Source organism: Myotis brandtii, unplaced genomic scaffold (genome assembly GCF_000412655.1).
Source record: "Myotis brandtii unplaced genomic scaffold, ASM41265v1 scaffold84, whole genome shotgun sequence".
Classification (NCBI taxonomy): Eukaryota; Metazoa; Chordata; class Mammalia; order Chiroptera; family Vespertilionidae; genus Myotis; species Myotis brandtii.
This window is the reverse complement of record NW_005371410.1, coordinates 8,923,200-8,946,546: the sequence shown is the minus strand read 5'-3', so window position 1 is coordinate 8,946,546 and position 23,347 is coordinate 8,923,200.

The window sequence follows — 23,347 nt, the reverse complement described above, 5'->3', positions numbered from 1 at the left end:
ATTGACTGGGAATCGAACCTGAGACACTTGGGTGCATAGGCCAATGCTCTAACCATTGAGAACACTGGCCAGAGCTATTACTTTGTATCTTCGCTAAATATTTTTCAGAGAACTCTCCATTTTGATCAATAAGAAAGCCTATTTTTACTTGTAAAAAAATATATTTTCCTAATTGATTAGATGGGTTGAGGCTTGGTTAAGGCAACTTTCAAAATGTTATCGAGGGCTCAAGCAGAAGGTTGATGTGCTTAGAGAAATATTTGTAAACAAATAAGACTCTTGTACATCCTCTCGTGCAGGTTTTTAAATGGACTCACAAAATCCTGGTATATTATCTACTTGACATATTTTAGACAAAATATTTAAAAATCAAAACTGTCTAACTTAAGAAAAGAGCTTAATCAAGGAGGTCAGGACATTTTTCAGTTCTTTGAGTAAAAGTGTTAATTCAAAATGACAGCATTTTTTTTTTAAGGAATAGACAAAGAAAGATAATGCACTATTGCACTAAAAGATATTTCTACTCCAAATGCCAATTTTTCTCTCAAGGTATTCTTTACAATTCCATTAACCATCGTTATCTTGGGACAAATTTATAAATAAAAGCAACAGTTGTTCCTCATATTCCTGAGTGACCCACAGAGGGACAAATGACGGGGAGGGATGGGGCTTTAAGATCCAACAGCGCCAAGCACATGGGGATTGTGGAAGTGATAGCATCCTCAATAGGTAAATGGAATTTATATGTAGAAGCTCCAGGAAAAAAAAGTTGCCTAAATAATTCTGAGAGAACTGATCTCCATTAGGAAAAATAACCTCAGGAACATAAAGAAACCTCATAGACAATCCAAACTTTTGAAACACACATTTCCTATAGAGATGTATCTGAGAGATACTTCAATCAATATTAATTCATCTCTGATGAAAACCTGAGGATTCACTTTATGAAGACAATCTTTTCTGTTTATATATGTTTGACTTCAGATGTCCTTTTGTGAGACAGAAGAAAAAAAAACATACAATTTAAGAAAAAAGATAATCCAAACTTCAACAACAAGAACATCTTTTGGAAAGCCTCATAGACATAGGTTATCTACATTATAATAATACTGAAGTTTATTTTTTAGGATTTAGCTGGAGATAAGTAAATGCCACCATAATTTACAATGATGTGGGGTACCAAGGGAAATGTCTGTGTCTCCATAAATATGGTTAATAATTTAGCTTGTACAATGTTGGCAACTGCTACTCAATTTCTCAGTGTGTTTAAGATTTAAAGAAATGTGTCCCAACTTTCTATCACTGTCATTGACATAGAATTCCCAACACAAAAGTGCTTATGTCACAGGTAATAGCCTTAGTCATTTTCTGAAGGTATGTTATTATAATAATGAACTCATATTGATGACTATCCAACAACATATTTTGGATCAGCACCTAGACTTGTATTTGATGCTTGGAGGATAAATAGGTATTTTAAAGTTGATGACACTGAACAAGAGATAAATTGACTTACCCATGAACCTACAATCAGTGAGTAACAGGTAGCATTAAAATGCATGTTTTTTGATTCTCAGTGCCAGACAGTGATAGACATCCAATTCAAGATGAACAAAAGATTTTTAACTAAAATAAATTTGATGATATCTGCCAAGCAATTATTCTGTTGAAGAAGTATGTCATAAATTTCTATTTGTGCTTCAAGATTTTTTCTGCTAAAATGTATGAGCTATATTATAAATTGTTGAAATATCACAAATAAAATGATATTTGAAAACATAGAAATCTATATATATAAAAGCCAAGCAACCGGAAAGCTGGAACGACTGGAATGACCAGAATGGCTGGTTGCTATGATGTGCACTGTGGTGGCCAACCAGCCCAACTGGGGCCTCAAATGGCACCCCCAACCTCCCACAGTCCCTCCCCCAGGCCGGCTCCACCCCTGATTGCCCCCCCTCCCACAATCGGGGGTGGGGCCGGCAGACCAACATCCCGCGTCCCCTCCTCCCTGCTGGCCCGGCCTCCATCAGCCCCCATCAGGACGGGCAGCCGGACTCCACTCATGCACGAATTTATGTACTGGGCCTCTAGTGTTATTATAAAAATATAAAAATCTTTTAATACCATATATTTTGGATTCATTTTTTTTCCTTTTTATTGAATTATTGAGGTGACTTGGTTAACAAAATTATACATGTTTCAGATGCACAATTCCACAACATATCATCTGTACACTGTATTGTGTGTTCAATCCTCAAGTCTCCTTCCATCACCATTTATCCACTTCCCCCCAGCCCACCTCCTCTCAGCAATCACCACTCTGTTGTCCATATCCATGAGCTGAGTTTTTTCTCTTTTTTTTTTCCTTTCTCAATCCTTCCATATACCTCCACCAATCTCCCCAACACCCCCCTCAACAGCTGTCAGCCTGCTCTCTGTCTATGGGTCTGTCTCTATTTTGTTTGATAGTTCATTTTATTTATTAGATTCCACACATGAGTGAAATCATATGTATTCATTTCCTAATTAATGCAACTGCATAAATAATAAATTTTGTTTCAATTGTCTTTATTCTTCCAAGTTTTCTCTCAGACCCTGCTTGATATACACTTGCTGAGTGATCCAAAGAAATTCAGTTTATCTAACATGTTTCTACATTCCAAGCTTTAAAAATCAAGAGCTACACTACATAATTTCTGAAAGCCCCTTCAGTTGTACATAAATGCAAATATCAATGATAGTGCTTGCTGTCATACTTTATGTTATCTCATGTAGTCCACACAAGCATCCCACAGTGGAGGCCCAGACATGATCAACTTTTTAAGTAATGGGAAACTGAGGCTCAGGAAGGCTTTACAATTTGGTCACAGCTGAGTAAAGGTGAAAGCCAGAAGTCACTCAGGTCACCTGACACCAGAGCCCACGATCTTCATCATTACACTTACCATTCCTATTGTAAAGATAAGAGTTCTGAAAAAGTAAGGTCAAATAGCTGACTATAACAGCTGCGCACATGATAGCTATTACACAATAGACTAATGCCTCACTACGGGAAGGATGGTCTGCAGACCAGCTGCATCAGCACTACCTGGGTACTTTTCGAAATGCAGAATCTCAGTCTCCATACCCAGACCTACTTTTAAATTCTGCATTTTAACAAGATGCATACGTGATTCACTTGCACATTATAGTCTGAAAAGCGCTGGCCTAAAGGACATTTAAGAAAAAAACAGAGACAAGCAGGGAAGAAAATGGACATATATTGCCTTATTTTAAGAAGTGAACAATGTCATTCTGTTTTTAAAGAAATATTTTTTTATTGATTTCAGGACTGATCATTTGTATTGTATCTTTTTCAGACAAATGTCTATTCAAGTCCTTTGACCATTAAAAAAATGTTTTTATTGATTTGAGAGAGAGAAAGGAACATCAACAATGAGAGAGAATCATTGATTGGCTGCCTCCTACATGCCCCACACTGGGGATCAAGCCCACAACCCGGGCATATGTCCTGATCAGTATTGAACCATGACCTACTGGTTCATAGGTCGACGCTTAACAACTGAGTTATGCCAGCCAGGCAACAATGTCATTCTTTAAAAATATTTTTTTCCTTGGGCTTTCAACCTAATTGTACACTGGATAAACAAGAAAACATCCCAGTGTGTGTATAAATAAAATGAAAGTAGTGCGAAAAACTCAAAGCATATAATCAACAATTTAGGGCTACTGTCAAGCTAGACTAGTCATCCTAGTGTCTGGGAGTTATTTTTTCCCCTTTAACCTGTATCTGATATTCGAATCATGAAAAATGAGGCCAAATTTTAAATAAATTTATTTATGCTATTCATACAGCACCCAGTATAGAAAAGATAAAAATAAAAGCAATAATTGCCAATTAATATGTTTTTTGTTAATACCACTTAGGTAGTATTCTTCTCCTCCCATATTCAAATATCATGGGTCCTAGCTACATATAGAAAGTCTGCTATATCTCTGTTTTCTTTTTAAGTGCCATGGAAAATCGAGCAAGGGGAACTATACAAATGTTTCTAAATGCTGCAATGTTTAGCAGTGATGCTATAGTATTAGTACAATGAAACAGATTAAAATATCTATATTTATTTTATATGAATGGAAACATATAAAAACCTAGTGCATTTTTGTGCTGGGCCAGCACAGTCAGATTCAGTGAGCCTGAGGAGGGGTGGTGAAGGATTAAAGAAGACAGACAAGAGAATACAGCTGGGGCTAGGTTGGATCACTATGCCTAGATGAGGAAACAGTGACCCAGCCTGCAAGCCGAAGCTTTATTTTATAGTCAGAGCACACACAACAAAACAAGAGAAGTGGTCAACATGGTTACAATGTTCTTGTGAGTTTCACCTTATTTTGGCAGCACTTCCTGCATCTCCCACAGCCCATTAGCTTCCTAGGAAGGAACTAGGGAAGACTATAAGGTCAAGCTTAATTATGCTAGGAGGGCTCTGCCTTCCAAGCTGGGACTTGTTTGTGGCCCTGCCACAGGTCAGTCCGGGATTGACCTTATAGCTGCTCCCTACACATTTTTATAACATTGTCTGGGAAAAGGTCAGCCAGATGCAATGCAAATAAAATGTGTGTCAGGTAAATCATACCTCTGACAGTTTATCCATATTTCCTTTCCTTGAAAGTACCTGATTAAACCTAACTTTTATGAGAGTTAGGCCATTTGCACCTGAAACATGTTTTTTTTTATAGTTTAAAAAATATCTCTAGTTTTCTTGCTGCTGTATTTGATTCTGATTCTGTAGCAAAAAAGGACTTTCCAGTCAGCTCCAATGCTGCAATTCTCCCTGATCAATATGCTTCAAGCTGGTTTATTTGTTCTCTAAGCTCTTAAAACTCACTCTTTAATAGGAATCAAACCCACAAAATACAGTTCTTCCTAGTTCAGATGATGTGTCTTGTGTGCTTGGCATAAATAATATACTCAGATTGTTAAGGGTCATTGAAGAAAATGATCAAACCACAATGCAGAAAACAGACCTCTCATCTTTTTTTCCCTTATTACCAGAGGAGGGCATTTACATGACATAAAATCATGTGAGATAATATAATGAGTATCAAAGCAGCCCATATGATTTAATCACCTGCTATATATATAAGTCTGCTGGGGTGCTTGGCAGAGATAAGAAACTTAAACTAGCAGCAGAAGTTTAATCTACAACTAAATTATTATTCGCATTATATATCTAACTATTACTAAAGATTTCTCTGTGTTCCAAATTCAGATTCTTCTCAACTATTTTAAAATGTCACAAATCATAAAAATTAGTTTGACCTTGCACTATAGTTTAGTTATTGATTCTTTATGAAGGTACTTCTCCAGCCATTGACTATATGCACAATATGTTTATTTTTCATTGTGTAACTAGTCCAGCTTAAAACCCGAATGTAGGTCTGAGGCATATCTTGGGAATATGAATATCAGGCTACATATTGATTAATTTAGGCAGCAAGTTAACTCCTTAACTCATGAAGCTTAATGGAAGTTAAGTTGGAAATTGTTCAAGGTGTAAGAATGCTTTTCCAGATTAGTTTTGGTCTAAAGGACAGCAACGTTAAGGTTAGTTACAATCAGGAGGACAATGTTCAAGGAAAATATTGGGTCAAGAATAGGAATATTGGCCCTAGCTGGTTTGACTCAGTGGATAGAGTGTAAACCTGCAGACTGAAGGGTCCCAGATTAGATTCTAGTCAAGTCAGGGTTGTGGGCTGAATTCCCAGTAGGGGGCATTCAGGAGGCAGCTGATCAATGATTCTCTCTCATCATTTATGTTTCTATCTCTCCCTCCTTCTCCCTTCCTCTCTGAAATCAATAAAAATATATGTTTAAAAAAGAATAGGAATACTGGCCTTGTGATGCAGAAAAGTCAGGAATAGATAATCAGAACCACAGATAGCTCCATTGAGAGCCTTGTAACAAAGACATTACTGAGGTATCCAATATTCAAAATTAAAATCTAACTGTTGGTTACTGAGAATGTTATGGCTGACAAAAGTTTATCTTCTGTATAGTTCAACTATTGTCACAGAGGCCTTTATAGTCCTTACATAAGAGAGGTGGTTCCTTTTATATAGACTGACTAAAATCTCCACAAATATGTCCAAATGTTCACTGGGCTCACAAGATTACCATGCATCCGCTCAGCCTCCTTGTCTTCAGGTTATTCAGAATCCCTATAGCTACCTGACAGTGGACCAATATCTGACTCAATCACCAGCCCCACACAGTGACCCATAATAAGTAGTGAGATCTAATTATGATATTTTGAAGTTTGATAGAATAAATTTTTTTTTCAAATACAGTTGTAAACTCCCTCTCATTTCAATCCCCCGTAAGGAAGTTAAGAGACGTGGTTTTATGCCTATTTGACACATGCAGAACACGCATGCTGGCAAGTTCAGTGTTTAGCCCCAAATCACAAGCCAGTGAGGACAGTCAAAATAAAAATCTGGACTTTTGTTCTTCTAAACCCACACTATTGTATAATTCAGGTTAAAGGAATATGCAACATAGAATTTAAATGTCTCAAAATAATGTTAATAATTCATCTAATTATGGAACTATATCTGTAGGTTTCTGAGATTTCCCCCCCCTTCTCTTCAGGGTTAATGCCTTAAACTATCTTCTGTTCAGTGACACCTCAGTTTAGTTTCTCTCCCAAATCTGTCAGCAGCCCAAACTCAGGGGGTACATGGAGAAGAAAAAAACTATTCCCCACTTTTCCCCCAAATGCTTATGTTTTGTTCCTTTTTAAAAAGATAGAATCATTGCCTCTATATGGATGCCTATCCAGGGACTAGATTTCCCAGTTTATGCTCATCTAGGCAAAGCCAATGACTACTTTTCTCAGTGGAATGTAAAGGGGTACAATGTGCATATTAATTCTTATCCAAAGCAGTAAAGAACTGGACAGGTTTTCCCTTGGTCTTCTTTTCCATCCCCAAGGAAGGTTGATTGGTGAAATGTAGGGGGTCTTAGTTCCTTAGATCATAATTACATTATGGAAGGCTTTTTACCTGATTAAAGTGAGCAAAAAATGTTTATTGCATTGAGTTACTGAGGTTTGAGAAGGACAGCTAGCATCACCATATTTAAGGCAGTTTCTAAACTTTTGCTTTTAGCACAGTGACTCTCAACAACAGGCAATTTTGCCCCTCAAAGGATATTTGGTAATGTCCAGAGACATTTTTGGTTGTCATAACTGGGGTAGAGGAGACTTGTGCTCCTGGAATCTAAAATGAGTAAAAATTAGGGATGCTGCTTAACAGTTTATGATGCAGAAGACCTTTCAGCCCCCATTCTCTGAGGAAAGAATTTACCAGGAACATAGGGCAGAATACAGCATGTAGGAGAATATACCAGAGAGAAGGATAAGGAAATGTCCATAAATGAGAACATTAAACCTGACATGTTTTTTTTTTTGTTTGCTTGTTTTGTTTTTTATTTATTTTTTAATCCTCACACAAGGATATCTTTCCATTGATTTTTAGAGATAGTATGAGGGAGGGAGACAGAAAGAGAGAAACATTGATGTGAGAGAGACACATTGATTTGTTGCCTCCTACATATACCCAACCAGGGCTGGAGATCGAGCCTAATTGATTTGAGGGAGGAAGGGAAAGGGAGAGAAAAATAGAAACATCAATGATGAGAGATAATCACTGATCAGCTGCCTCCTGCGTGACTCCACCACGGATCAATCCCACCACCGGGCATGACCTCCTGGTCCATAGGTCCATGCTCAACCACTGAGCTACATTGGTTGGCTAAATCTTGACATTTTTAAATTGGTTTCATCTTATCTGTGAAATGGGGGACCTAAGATCCGAAGTAACATGCTCTCCTTAAGTATGTGTACTCCTCTTCCTCTTTTTGCCATTGAATTTAAACAGCTCAATGCCCATGTCCTCATTGTACTACTAGTACCAGATTTGAGCCTGAGAGTCATCAAGCCAACCAATTCCAGAGTTTTTTCATTGCTTGCCCAGGCACTTCCTATTTGGGACCTAATCTGTCTGAGAAGCCCACAGAAGCCTATGCCCCTAAAGATTTAAAAAAAAAAAGAAAGTAAAAAACAGGACAGGTCATGTTTGGCAGGTAGATTACTTCAACAAACAAGTCTTGTTCACTGCTATCATATATGCTATGGTTTTAGCATTTTAGAGTATAGGAAATGCAGATAAAAATCTGCAGGTCTTACTATGCAACTTTAAGGTTGGTTTTCCTAAACTTATATGTCTCCTTTTTAATTATTTTAATTAATAAAATGATCCATCTATTCATATATCATTTGCTTAAAGTACCATTATTGGACAGAAAAATGAATGACACATGGACTTATAAGCTTAAAATAAATAGCTATAATTTAATCACTTATGTTTGGCAGTATGGAGACTGCCCACATGCTCCTAGAGTTGTTTTATGGCATTTTACATCAAACTCAGAACAAGAAATATTAGGCACTTTGACAGAAGCTGTGAAATCTCTTAAAGGCATAATACAGACCAAATATAATAAAGCCTTCAAGAGCTTTAATTCATTTTAAATAAATGTTTTGGACAAACAGAATGTAGGTATTTCCCAGGTTGCATTATCTCAATGTATATACCTTAAAATAAAAGTACTAAATTAAATAATTTGAATAAATCATAAAGAGGTAAATGGAACAACCAAGGAATGATTTTCTCCCATTTATTCTTACCCATAAATAATATATTCACATCAGAAATAAACTCAATAGGGAATAATTACATGCTGATAGTTTATTTTCAAATGGATGCAAAATTATCATTGTATATTTTCTGAACATTTCTAGTAATATAATAAGTGGTTATTGTATTTTAGAACACAGAAACCAAAGTTTTTGTACTTGTGAAGCACTCAGGATTTGATGACTTTTTTTGGTGATTTTGGAGGCAAAAGCCTGAGGGATAAATTTGAAAGAAAGGTGAGTGATGAGAAGCATCATATGCCCATAACTTATGAAGCCCTGGATGATTTTAATTAACAAAGTGGATATGGGTGGACATGTCTGTCATTCTATGGGAGTTATGCAATGACTGGCTTTGGACCAGCAAGTAGCTTGTGGCACAAACATGAGAGGTGACACCTACAAATCAGAACAGTAACAATTACACGAGGTAGTTATGGAGGTTGGAACAGAGGGGTATATTAGAGAAGAATTTGAGAATAAATTAATATGTGGTCAGAAATCCAGTATTGACTTGAAACTCCAAGTATTTTAGCTACAAATGAAAATTCTTTATTGTCATTTCAGTTTCTGGGGAAAATGATGTCATTTCTCAGACTTGCTATTTCTAGCTTAAGTACTGCAGTGAGACCATTATAACAACAAAATCTCTGTCAGAACCAAAACACACTGGACTCAAACAAAAGAGAAGTGCAGGCTCACTTCCTAACTAAAGCAATAAAAATCATCTCTCCGAAGATTACAATGTTTTGACTTTGAACATAGTAAAATGTTTTGACTTTAATGCATAGGTACCAAGCAACCTCATGTTCTATCTCTTAATCAATGGCACTCAACTGTTCTCTTTCTCATCTTCAAAGGATATTATATACAGACAATAGAAAGACAGGAGGTAGAAGGCAGATAGTTAAACAGGTAAAATGTATAAATAATTTTTTTTGGATATTCACTATGATATATAAATACATAACAGGCACATATAGTTACATAAAAAGTATTTATGCAGTATAAATCTTCAGCTCAGACATTTTTCTGCATTCACACAAACCACTAAATTAGTACATGGCCTTAATAGTAAATTTTAATTAACTCACTCATTCCATAAAACAATGTTGAGTCCGTTCATGGTGTAGGGAATCCAAAGAAGCATAGGACATGGCTCTCAAGTAGTTCATGTTTAATCAGTAACACATAGCATTGTGAAACATTATGTAAATACAACAATAGACCCAAATGATTAATTCTGCTTGAGTGGATCAAGCTTTACAGAACACAGGTGAACTAGGACTTGAAGAATGATCAGGAGTTCCCCACTCAGATAAGGAAAAAAAATCAGTACAAGCATAAGAAGTAGATATATACAGCGTGGGGCAAAAGTAGGTTTACAATTGTTCCTATGGACAATAATACAATAATAAATAAATAATAATACAAAATTAAACTCTGTGTTTTGTGTACTCACAGTTGTAAACCTACTTTTGCCTCACCCTGTATGTCTGAGGCATGTGGTAGTATATTAGCTTAGTTTTTCCTAGAAGTATAGCTTAAGGCAAAAATTTCTATGTTAGTTCTTTATTGGTGAGAGAAATCCCAAGGAGGCAGGCGGGCAGGAAACAGAGAATGAGGTATTGAAGGAAGGAGAGTAAATAGAACAAAGTGTTACTGAGCTGGTCACTTCTTGAAATCCAGTTGGACTTGCTTGCTTGATCTAGTAGGCCTGCCTTCTAATAGGGCATGTTTACTACTGCATTTCAAGTCTGTCCAGGAGGAGAAGGACTAAGAACACATCCACCATCTCCCAATTCCCATCAGTCAAAAGTTCAATTTCAGGGTTGCATATGCATAGGTGGCCAGCGTATCCTGTGGCAGTTCACACCTCTGTGGAAACTAGGGAGTCCCAAGGGCAGTGGCAAGAGATGCAGAGGGCAGGCAGGGGACAAGGTGCCATCACGCAAGGTGAGTTACCACAGAATGTGGGATAAAACGAGGGGCCATGGACTAGGGGCAGGTGAGGTCAAGAGGAGTTTAAATGGCAATGACCCAAGAATATTAGAATACAGAAAAATGATAGAGATGGGGTATAGGAGATTTAGGTTCTAACAGGTGTTAATGTTATTCTGAATATTTTACTAAATGAATTTGGGCCACTGAAAACCTTCCTAGTTAAGAGACAAAGAGATTGGATTGAGTCATTTCTAAGGCCCTTTCTGGTTCTAAAACTTCATAGTTTTTTTTTTTCAACTAATCTCCAGTGCTAAAAAAGCAATTCAAAGTAATATTGTATATGTACTTATCTTTTTATATAAAAGGTAATAGTAACATAAAGCCCCCTCCCCCCAACACACACAAACACCTGGTAACTACATGTTTTTATTGGGTTTAGATGGATAGGTTTTCTAAAGTGTCATGTTTCACCTGAAATTATACACTGAGCTATATACAAGCTGAAAATGAGCAAAAGGTTAAGTAAACAAATGTGACTTTAAAAAAATAAATTAAAGAAAACAATTATGAATTTTATCCTGGCCAGGAACTGAGATAGCCTAGCCAGGAAGTAAGTCATCCAACCTGGTAAGAATTGAAAGGCTCCTGGTAGAAACCGTTTAGGGAACAGAAAAACTAGAAACTTCATGATGATCTGTCTGGGCAATGTGGACTGCAGAAGCATACTAGAACTTTACATACTAAGAAACTTGCCAAAGACCACACCCATCAATCACAGAGATCCCAGAACTGTAGGTCAAGACAGACATTCCTAGGATATACCCAGTGAACTATTGGAGCTAAAGTCCTAAAATTTTTAGATTTTTGTTTTGGACAGACCTGGAACTGCCAACTTTGTCTTTTTGCTGTATAAAAACATTTGTAAAAGCTCTTTAATCTACCTTCTCATATGGGATAGATAATTTAGCATCTAATATTTGAGGTGGACATAAATTGAAGAATATAGTTCAATCCTTTAATAAATTTGGCCTTAGGCAAAAATTTAATAAATCAAGTTCTCATTTCCTTCACTTAAACATCAGCATTTGGAAACTTTTTCAGCACTATACAATAGCTACTACTTCCAATCTGATAATGAACATATTGCCTCCTGATATTTCCCTTTAATACTTATGATAAAATATGTACTCCCCATATGTCGCTATATTTGGTGGATGTTGAAACTTTATCTTCTTCCCAAGAGAAGAGAACTGTGATTTTTAAATATTTTATAGGAGATATGAAATATTAAGGTATATCTTCTGACATTAATCTTTTGCAAGTAAAGTAGCTTCTATGGAATTTAATTTTTAATGTATATTTGCAACATTTCCATTTATAATTTGATTTTCCTTCTGCATGTCCAGCACTATGGTGCAATGTACTGTTGGTGATGAGGATATTTGAAAACAATACAAATTTAATTAAGCATCCTCCTCAAGAATTATGGGAAAAATGACTTTGGAACTTCCAAGTCTCTTTGAGAAAATAAAAGGAGAGTTCACCTTTTGTCTATAGACATAGGTTTAATTAACTAGTGTACTAAAGTGTAGATCACACTTTTAATTAAACATGTTCAAAGACAGCAGAGATTTTAGCCATCAAACAACAACCAAGACTCAAAAGCAATAACTGAACCTACCTCATTCACCACATCATTATTACTGAACACTGGAGAAAATGCCTTGAGACTGAAGGTTCAAGTTTCAAAATTAATTTAGTTTTCTGAACTGTTAAGAAGTATTTTTAGGAAATATTTATTGAATGTATGTATAGAATATTAATGTAAAATGATACAAAGAGGTTATTTTACTCATTTTCTTCAAATGAGGTTTATTAATTATTGAATGGCTATAAGACATTTGCATTATTTATTAATGTATAACAAACTAACATGAATTCAACAGCCTTAAACCACACACATTGATTATCTCACAGTTTCTTTAGATCAGGCATTCCAACATAGTGTTACTGGGTTCTCTGCTTCATTGTTTCTTACTAGGCTGTAATCAAGGGAGGCATTGACCAGGGCTGGGGTCTCATTTGAGACTTGACTGGGGAAGCTCCTGTAATTATCAGCAGGATTCAGATCTCCATGAGCTGCCAGATAAAGGCCTTAGCAACTTGGTGGCTGTGGACCAGAGACTGCCCTTATTTCCTTGCCGTGTGGGTCTATCCATATGGCAGCATGCTTTATCCCAGCCAGCAATGGGAAGAGTTCATAGTCAGAGTCTGCTAGCAAGACGGACGTTACAATCTTCTATCATGGAAATGACATCTCATCACCTTTGCCATAAGTCACAGGTCTTGTCCACAATCAAGGAGAGTGGATCAATGCCATGGGACAGGACAGCCATCTTAGAGTCTGTCCAGGAGAGCATTGTTCCAGGTCCGCAGACAGAGTAGTGAACAACACAGACAAAATCCTTGTTCTTATGGCAGATATAAAACATAACGAAAATGCCATTGATACCTTGGTAGCCTTTCCTTATCCTGTATCACTTTTGGTTGACAGTAATTTTATATATATGGAGAGAGAGAGAGAGAGAGAGAGAGAGGTTCTGCTGTCTAATATTCTACGATGAACCGAAATGGATGTAGAAACTTAACTATGAGATTATTAAAGTCATCCAAACATGAAGTAACGAGATTCTGTTTTAGTCTGGGAACAGTAGAATGGAACAGCAAATGCATAAGATACTATTGACTTGCTACTCCCAGAAAAGGGAGAATAAAAAATAAAAGCACCAAGGGTGGCTTCAAAGTGTTCAACCTTCGCATCTGGGAGAAAAATGATGTCTATAAATATACCCTAAAAAAACTCATTTAAGAAGAAAAATAATGAATTTGCTTTAGACATAATAGGTTGAAGGTAAAATAAAAACTTCAGGTGACATTTTTCTCCAAAAAGTAAGAGAGGCAGAAGTTTCAAAGAGAGATCAGAGTTGTAGAAATAGAAAATTGCCTTCCAAAAATATACTTTGATTGAGTGGAAAAATCTGCTTCATCCAACTTGAAGAGTATGTAATGGGAAGGATATTTCTTTGAAAAGGAATAATACATTTTGATGTTAGAAGAGTCTTTAAGAATGATCTTGGTTTTATCTGCTTCAAATCCGAAACATGAAAAACCTGAGATCTTGAGACCTCTTTTCATATCCTGTTATCTTTCTGCTCTGTGCCTTTGCTGCTGCCGGCCCTCTTGGCACACGTTTCCCTCCGGTCACCTTGCCCAAATACTGTGTATGGGTCCAACACCTTGTTTCCAGCTCCGGTGCTAACTATCAATCATGAAACACAGGCCAGTTGCTTTACTCCTCTCAGGGGCATATTATTTCTCCATGCTATTCCCTTTATTCCTTTTATACTTGTTATAAATGTCATAAATTGTATTGATTTTCTAATTGTTTCACCCTTAGCTCTTTTGAGTTAAGACAGACCTCAAATTTTAAGGAAAATGACCATTGATATATCAACTTTTAAGTATCACAGCACTTTGCAAATGTGGGGATGTGCCAAATATTCAGTAATTTGACTGTATGTAAAATATTTGTTTGTTTATTGGGTATTTGCCTTCACTATAATAGAAGATCCATAAGGGCAGAGATTGTCATCTGTTTTGTTCCCTTTTGTATTCCTTTTGCTACCAAGACATTTGGCACATATTAGGCAATCAATACATATTTATTGAATAAATAGTTGACTTAATATATTCCTTCATTCATTGAAGTTAGTTCCATTAAAAGGAAATAATATTTAGACAAACTAGATAACCAAGCGCTGGTTTAATTATTCTGATGACTCAGGAAAAATTATATTTTTAAGGTTTTTTTTTGTTATTATGGCTAGACCTCAAGGGTATTATGCTAAGTGAAATAAGTCAGAGTAAGATAAATAATTTCACTTATAGGTGGAATTGAAACAACAAAAAATAAATGACTATATCACAACTATTTTTTAACCACTCTCCGGGAAGCAAGCAGTTTTCCCTGTTATGCCTCTAAGGTGAAAACTGAGAGGTGAACAAATGATCAGGCGAAAGTGCCTCACAAGGGACAGCAAGCGTCATTACAAGAAAGCAAACCTCAGATACATACTAGTCTGAATGGCAACAGATGGCTGTATAAGCAAAGGCTTTTAAAACTATGAATGTACTGAAGAGAATAAAAATTTCTCAAGATTTCATATTTAATATTTATTTATGTATTTTTCTCATAGTTGAAGAGAAATGTAACTTCTTAAGGAGTATGAGCCCCAAACCATCAAATGCAGAAACGGCCTTATCAGATCTGCATCCACAATTTTCCTAACACCACAGATACGTAAGCGCTCCACCCTCACCAGCATTACAGGTACAGTAATGACAGTAATGGAATGAATATTCAATGTTCTAACACAACCAGCTAAAGACTAGAGGACTCAGTCTTTACCCCCAAGCTGCTGTTTGCTTGTCAGCCAGTTGGGTAATATGAAATTTCTTAACACTTAACTCTCCCAACTCTTTCAAAAGTTCAACTTCTTCATTTATTGTCTGAGTTTCCTTTAATGGGACAAAGCTGTGATTAGAGGTAAAGATAATAATATTGCACTATGTTTCAGGTAAACTTAGATTGATGCTTTCTTTCAGAGCTTCCTTTTTTTATTGGGGGTTGAGATTGCAGTATTTGAAAGAATATAAATAACATCTGGAGTCACTAAAGGAGAGGAATGACCTTGAGAGAGAAAAGGAGGCAGCATGGTTCCTGTAGGTACAATGTAAGCCAAGTGGCTAAAACCAAGAACAAATGATTTCATAATGCAACCTTAGACCTTAGCCTGACTGTCCTTTGATAGGATAAAGAGAGATATACACAAGATTGCTTTTGCTTCAAGGCTTCCACACCCCAGAGATGTGGTCCTGAATGATATTTCTACATGTATTGGTGTGTGTGTGTGTGTGTGTGTGTGTGTGTGTGCATGTGTGTATGTGTGTGTGAGAGAGAGGGGGGGGGGGCTCATCAACCAGTGAATTCCTACTTATGTCTCAAATCATAATATATATTCCAGTTTGATATGATAACCTAATGTTTTATTTTTTTAGAGAGAGGGGGAGGAAGAGGGAGAGAGAGAAGCATCAATGTGAGAGCAATACATGATTGGCTGCCTTCTGCACACCCCACTGCTGGGGGGTGAGCCCATAATCCAGGTATGCACCCTGACCAGGAATCAACCAGCAACCTCCTGGCACACGGGGTAAAGCCATTGAGCCACACTGGCCAGGGCAATACCCTGACTTCTTTGTCTTGAGAACCTCAAGGTTCACACCTGGCAAGCCTATTGTTCCTGGAGCTCTTGGAGAGTTATCCACTGAGGAGAATTATCCACATAAGTATGACTTGTCCTTTCAAATACTGTTTTTTAAAAGGACGAGTTTGTGACATTCTTAAAAATGTTTTCTAGTCTCTTAAATAAAATACATGGAGCATAACCTAAGTCTTTTTTATGATTAAATCACTTTAATAAGCATTCATTGCAGTATTGTAGATTGTTGAGGGATGTAGAATGATTAGGGCCTGCATTAAATGGCTCTAGACTACTGAATATTGCTTTTCTGTATCTATTTTATAGCTGCCTTTTCTCTCAATATTAGGCTATGGTTTGTCAGTGTGTACCCCTATGAGTCATTGCAACTAGCTACTTAAATGCCTTATGAACTGAGAAAGAAGACAATCAAACTTTCTGAAAGTAAATGTTGAAAGGAGTCAATAAAATCTAATGAGAATCTGAAGACTTCTTCCTAGAATATAGTGCTGGGAATTAAATGTACAAATTGTATGGCATGAAGGATAAAGCATGATGTAACTTAAATCTGAGATTATGCTTGAGGTTGTAGCATGTCTAAAACAATAAATAAATTTGGCACTAATCCAACAATATTTTGATCAAAGCAATCTGTTTAAATATAGCAGGGGAACTTTCCCAAGTTTCCACAAAGATGTGATCATTTCAGTGCCATCCAGTGATACTTTTTATTCTTACTCCTTTCAGAATTTTCTGATTTGACAAAGGGGTGGTAAAATCTAGAAACCATTTGGGATTGAGATGGGGGTAACCAAGTCAATTCCATGGTTGTGCTCTTCCTGGATAAATGGTGATATGATTCACCGATAAAAATTAGTGAACTTGGACATTACCAAGGTTTCAATAAATTGCCACAAATATGATGGCTTAAAACAATCTCAATATATTATCTCACAATTCTGGAGGCAGAAATCTGAAAGTGAAGTGTTGGTAGGGCCATGCTCCCTATGACGTTTGTAGGGGAGAATCCATTCTTGCCTCTTCCAGCTTCTGCTTACTCCAGGCATTCCTTGACTTGTGGAGGTATAACTCCAATTTCTATCTTCAAATGTCTTCCCTCATCTCTCTACATCTCTCCTCTGGGTGTCTTTTATAGGAGCTACTATGAAAATGTGGCTATTTAATATTTTAAGTAATTAAAATTAAATACAACTAAAAATCCACTTATTCAGTTATTCTAGCCACACTTCAAGTGCTCAGTGGTCCCACGTGGCTAGTGGCTATTTTATTAGATAGCACAGATGTATAATATTTCCCTGTTGGCAGAAATACCTATTGGACAGCACTGTGCTAGAATGACTCAGCCTCTTATATGAATCAACTCCATTCATTTTTCCATCCTGTATCATGCCACTGAAGATTACAATTTGGGAGAGAGTTTCTTTGGCTGAGCCTATGTTATGCATCAACCTACTGTATAGGATACATCAATAGGGAGCAATACCCAGACTACACATAATATGAAAAACATAATTTCTCCAAAGGGAATTGCAGTTCTAATATCAGAAGAAGCAGGAGTGGAATCTTGGAGGACAAAGAAATACAAATGTATATTACATATACCTGTCCTTGCATGCTCATATATTCATTGTAATTTTAATGTGAGATGAGGATGGCACTGCCAGATAGTCTTCATTTATCACTCAGCTAATTAGAACAGAAGGCAACCTCTTTAAAACATCCATTCTCTAGACAAGCATCTGGGCTGGGGTATGCAGGGCTCTTTGATGCCATGCCAAAAATCCTGGCAGGTAAGGCAGAAATAGGAAGAGCCTGGGAATCATTTGGCTGGCCTCTTTATGTCTGAATTATACTTTCCTTTAAGTCCAGTCTGGTGATAAAGTAAATGAATATTCTTATCAAGTTTGGGAAGGCTAGCACTGCTGGCTTCAAAGGGTCACTTTTTATTATGCAGCAAACAGCCTGCTGCTTCAGCAGGGAACGAGGAGGGAAAAATGTTTGTTTTTTGTCATACATAGCACCACCAATACTTTCATTTTCACTACACAAACTACCTTTGTCCAATATTTCTAGCTTGATGTATGATTGCAGATCATATCTCAGTTTCTTGTGGTCTCATGGTAATGTGCATGCAGGAAAAATATCTAAACCTTAAATTGGTTGTATCATGAATTTCACCAGCAACCTGCCAAAAAAGAACTCAGCACATCTCTCTCTACTAAGGTTTAGACAAAAAAAACCCCAAAAAACAAAAACAAAACAAAACAAAACACCCCAAAACACATACACACATGCACAAAACAGGCATCAGAGGCATTAAGATAAGAGCTAAAAATGGAGATTGGGATGATAATCAAGAGTCCTGGACTTTGGTTTTTATTCTGAGCTTTAGATCTAGTTTATATAAAAGGAAATAATTGAATTAGGCAATGTTCAGGATCTTTTTGGTCCCTAAAATCCTCTCATTCTGACTGTGCTGAAACCTGACCATTCAGTCTGTCACCTCACCTCCCCTGTCCCCACTAAAACACCCTCCCTCAATTTCTTCTGTGTGTTGGGTTAATAGCACCAGACCACTCGAGAGCAAGTTAATCACACTAAACTTCGTTCATCAGTGATTCATTTGGCTGGAGCAGATACATATCCCACATAGGACGTTGCTGTTGCTACCAGCAGGTCTTCTGCCTGCACCACCATGAAAGGGCTTACAAAGTATCTGACTCACTGACCGAATCCCACATAACACTCTGTCAGAACAAAGAACCCACTTTGCAGCAGAGGAGGTAGGCAGGAGGCACATCTCTGTAAGATCCACTGGCCCCATCACAAATCTCAGCAACCATAGGCTGCTAACCTGACATAGCAAATAGAAGGGCCTGTTGATGGCACAGCTGAGACTCCAACTCAAAGATCAAACTGTTGAAATGGAGTCCATTATATACTATAAAAAGTGGCCATCGAGTGATGTCATGTCCTCAGTAGGTAGAATACGTGGGTCCAGGGGAAATAAGGTGGGCCACTGGGGAAAATTTTGCTTCCCTTCCTACAAATCTGTTCACTGCTGGCTTGGAGAAAATGTTAAATTTTAAAATATGGCTGCTACCCGGGCATCTCAGGATCCATATTATGTCCAAGGACCTGCAGGCAAGAAAAGCCACTATCCTGGCACAGCTGGTCATTAGAAAAAGAGAAGGCTATGCTCTAGTCTGTTTGGCTCAGTGGTTGGAGCCGTGGCCCACAGACTGAGGGTTGTGGGTCCAATTCCAGTCAAGGGTATGTACCTCAGTTGCAGGTTTGATCCCTGACTAGGTTGGGATCAATGTTTCTCTCCCTCTATCTCTCCCTTTCCCTTCCACTCTAAAATCAATGTAAAAAATATCCTCAGATGAGGATTAACAAAAAAAAAATTTTTTAATTAAAAAAAGAAGAAAAGGTTGATTTATGTAATAGGGGAAGAGAAGGATGTATTTGACAGTTGGGCAATCCACTTAGCACTCTCTAGATACTTATTCATCCAGTTTTGATGTTAAATAGACAAATGTAACAGCCACAGACTGAGAAGAACTTGGTGACCAGAAGCCCAGATGCCTCAGAAGTGAGATTCTGGGTCACATCAGCAGGCATGCCATTATTGAGCACAGCAGAGGCTCCAGTTAATGGTGAGGAGAAGATTGAATGGGTAAAGAAGAAAGACATGATGAATATTATTTGTGATATTAAAAAAAAAGCTGCAGTAACAGAGTCTGTATTCATCTCCCTGACGTTCCTATTATACATTTCCAGAGGAAAAGAGGTGCACCAATATCCTGGAGTCGGTGTTCCAAGAGACACAGGAAGGAGGAGCTCTAATCAGAACAAGGGGTGACTGTAGAAGTAGACACTGTCTTCAGTACTAAAGGCCATTCTCTTTATTGCTGAATACTGGGCACTACTGACAGCCCTCAGTAGTCAGCCCTATCCAGGAATTTCCCTCAGCTAGATGTTATATGCACTTCCCAAGAATAGCCTGCGTGTCTGGTCAATGAAGGGTGCCCTGGAAACCTATTCCAGCTTCTGAGCTCCCAGCTTCTGTCCTGAATGTGTCACAGCCCAATTTCTCTCTCTGCCCAATCCTGCTTCCTTCCCTTTCCCTGTACATGTCAATCCCAAGACCATTCTCTAATAATATTTCTGCACATGCGTCTTGGTCTGAATCTATGTCCTAGGTGCCCAACCTTATGTAGAGAAATCATTGCTCCCTCATTAGAAATGACTTAGCATTTGATCTATATCTCTTTCAGGCTCATCATCCATTCAATATTCACTGGAAAGCAGTAAGTGCCAGGAACTGTGATGAACCTTGGTGACTACTCCCCACATGTGTGTTATAACCTCTGTCTTCTTATACTAGGCATCTCTGGTCTAATCTATTTGAAAGGTTTTCCATACTTTTGGTTGGCATCCATTTTCAGTCAGTTCCTCAAGGACAAAAACTATACCATCACATCTGCATCATTTCCAGAACTATAATGAAAGACAGATAAAAAGCAAAGGGAATTAGCAAGTGTTGTATACATCACTGTTTGCTAGATGGTTTTGAGTTTATCACTTGATCTACTAATTTATTTTTTTCTTTTATACATGTAAAAACTAAGGCACAAAATGAAAAATAACTTGCCAGAGACCCACCCCCGCCCCCCTCCAAAAAAATAAAATAAAAGGAAAAGTCAGGTTTGGGATCCAGAAAATAATTATGTGGCCTGGCTCTCCTGGGAAGCGGTACAGTAGAAAAGCTTTACTTTATAACATTTTCATTATCTTATATTTATTTTTATTACTTTGACTTTGCTCCATTGTGGTGGCTGCCTTTATCTCTTATGATTGTTATCTTGCTCACCTTTCCCATAAACAGCCTCTTCTTCATTATATCTGCCCCAAAGGTAAATCCACTAAAAAAATGAGTTTTAACAAGCAATCCTTATCCTGACAAATAGTTCTCTCTTCTTGTTACCAAGAAAGATAGAGTAGAGTTGAGCAAATCTAAATAGGATGTTAAAATGGGATGTTTCTGATTTCCTGCTCTGGGAAATGGCTCAAGGTACATTTTGGAAATGTGCCTTCATTATGGAAAGTGGCAGCCAGCCATGCTGACAAAGGTCCTTTAGCTTTCACTCTCTTTGACACATGCTAATGTCTGAAATCATGACTTCCATATTCTGTTGGCTCAGTGCTCTCTGTCTCTAATGTTCTGCATAAGAAATTAGCACAGTCAAAGCATGTGGCAGTTCATTCTATGATTGTTTTGCTGGCTATTTTTCAGAAACAACCAAATAAGACATTTTAGTTCAATAAGAAAAGCCAATGGCAAATCTTTTCCATTCTCTTATTTTCCTAACATGTAAATGAATGAGAAAGGAATGATAAGGAAAATCAAAATAACTGCCTATTGGGTCAGGTACTTGGCATATGTTATGTTTTTTTTTTTTTTATCCTCACAGTAACTATTAAACCCATTTTAAAAATGAGGAATCTGAGGTTTAGAAAGGTTACCTTCTACATGTCACTTGCTATGTTGCATACTTAGTATGATTTTTACAACCTGTGGGGTCTAAAACTCAGGAAAATAGAAGTCTGAAGGGACTTTCTGGTGGATTGAATGTGGGGACTGAGGAGAAGGAGGACATTAAAGAGGAATTCAGGGCAGCATTTCCCAAGGAGCCCGTGTGGATGTCAGGTCATGCACAGGCATACAAAGTTAGTTTGGACTTTATCAGGATTTCAAGTGAGTTTGGACTTTATTAGGATTTCTTGGGCTTTAAATGCTAACATTACAGTGATTCTCAAAGAAAGTGATGGTATGTAGAATTTCAAAACTTATTTAACCTTGGATCACAGAGCATCTCAAAGGCCCAGTTATAATAGCTTTCACTTTGAGAACTCCTGTACTGTGTTGCCAAGAAATTCATTAAAAAGTACAAGAAGAAAATATTTCATATGTAAGCTTTGAGTAAAAGGCAAACTTACTGTTGTTTATTTTTAACAACAAAAAATTATTTTTTTCTAATTTTTATTACTTTTGCAATTTTGACCTTTAACAACTATAATAATAATTAGGATATTTATAAATATTCCAGCTTTCTCTTTCCTAGCTCCACCTTTGTGTGATTTACTTTGACCAATGGTATGGAGATACATGTACTATGTCATTCAAGGCAGAAGCTTTCAAAATCTCTAGGGGCTTTGTCATGTTCTCTTCCCCTCTATCATGCTGACCATGTGCCAGACCAGGGCTTCTCTGTTGGGATGGTTTTCCGAACTGAGGAAAACAGAGCACAGCTCCAGCTAGCTCTGGGTGGATAGTGTGAGACAGATAGACAGACAGATAGATATTGTTTGTTCTGCATCACTGAAATTTAGTCTATCCTGACTAATATAATGACTTAGGTAGCATGGCGTGGTGTGCAAACATCACACAGAAATAAGAAATCACAGTGTCAAGTTCTCATTTGTTACTTGCCAGTTTGATAAATAGTTGTGAAATTCATTCAACCTCTTCAGAGTCTCTGTTTGGGAAAATAATAAGTGCCTTCCTGGCAGAATTGTTCTCAGGATCAAATAAAAATATCCAAGGGTGTGATTTGTGATTTGCTATAAAGTACATTGGACATGAAAGGTATTATTCTTTTTAAAGTTTTAGATATAATGAAAAATCTATTAAAAAAACAATTAATGGCATATTGCATTTATATTCTTGTGGTTTCTATCAATTTACTACTAGTAGCCAGAGAACACAATTTACACCCTTCTTTACCTATATTCTACTTGTCTCAAAGCTTAATAAGAATCAATCATATTATTTAGTTACCTTCAATTATAACAAACACAAGTGCCTTTTATATTTTTAATCTTATCTAGCTATTGAATATCTACATTAATAAAAGACAAACATGCAAATTGACCGCACATTCGCCACGCCTTAAGCCACGTCCACCAGCCAATCAGAGCAACTATATGCAAATTAACCCAACAAAGATGGCGGCCTGCAGCCACGGAGCTGAAGCGAGCAGGAGGCTTGGTTGCTCCAGTGATGGAGGAAGTCAAGTTTCCTGGCTGGCTCTGAGCTCCACTCAAAGCAACAAAGTTTCAATTATAGAAGGTAAATAAACCCCAGATACCTGCTTTCAGCCCGCCGTGGCCATGGAGCTGGAGCAAGCAGGAGGCTTCCCTCCCGCCCACCCTGACCGGCTCTGAGCTCCTCTCAAGGCAACAAAGTTTCAATTATAGAAGGTAAATAAATCCCAGAATTAAAAAAAAAAAAAAGAA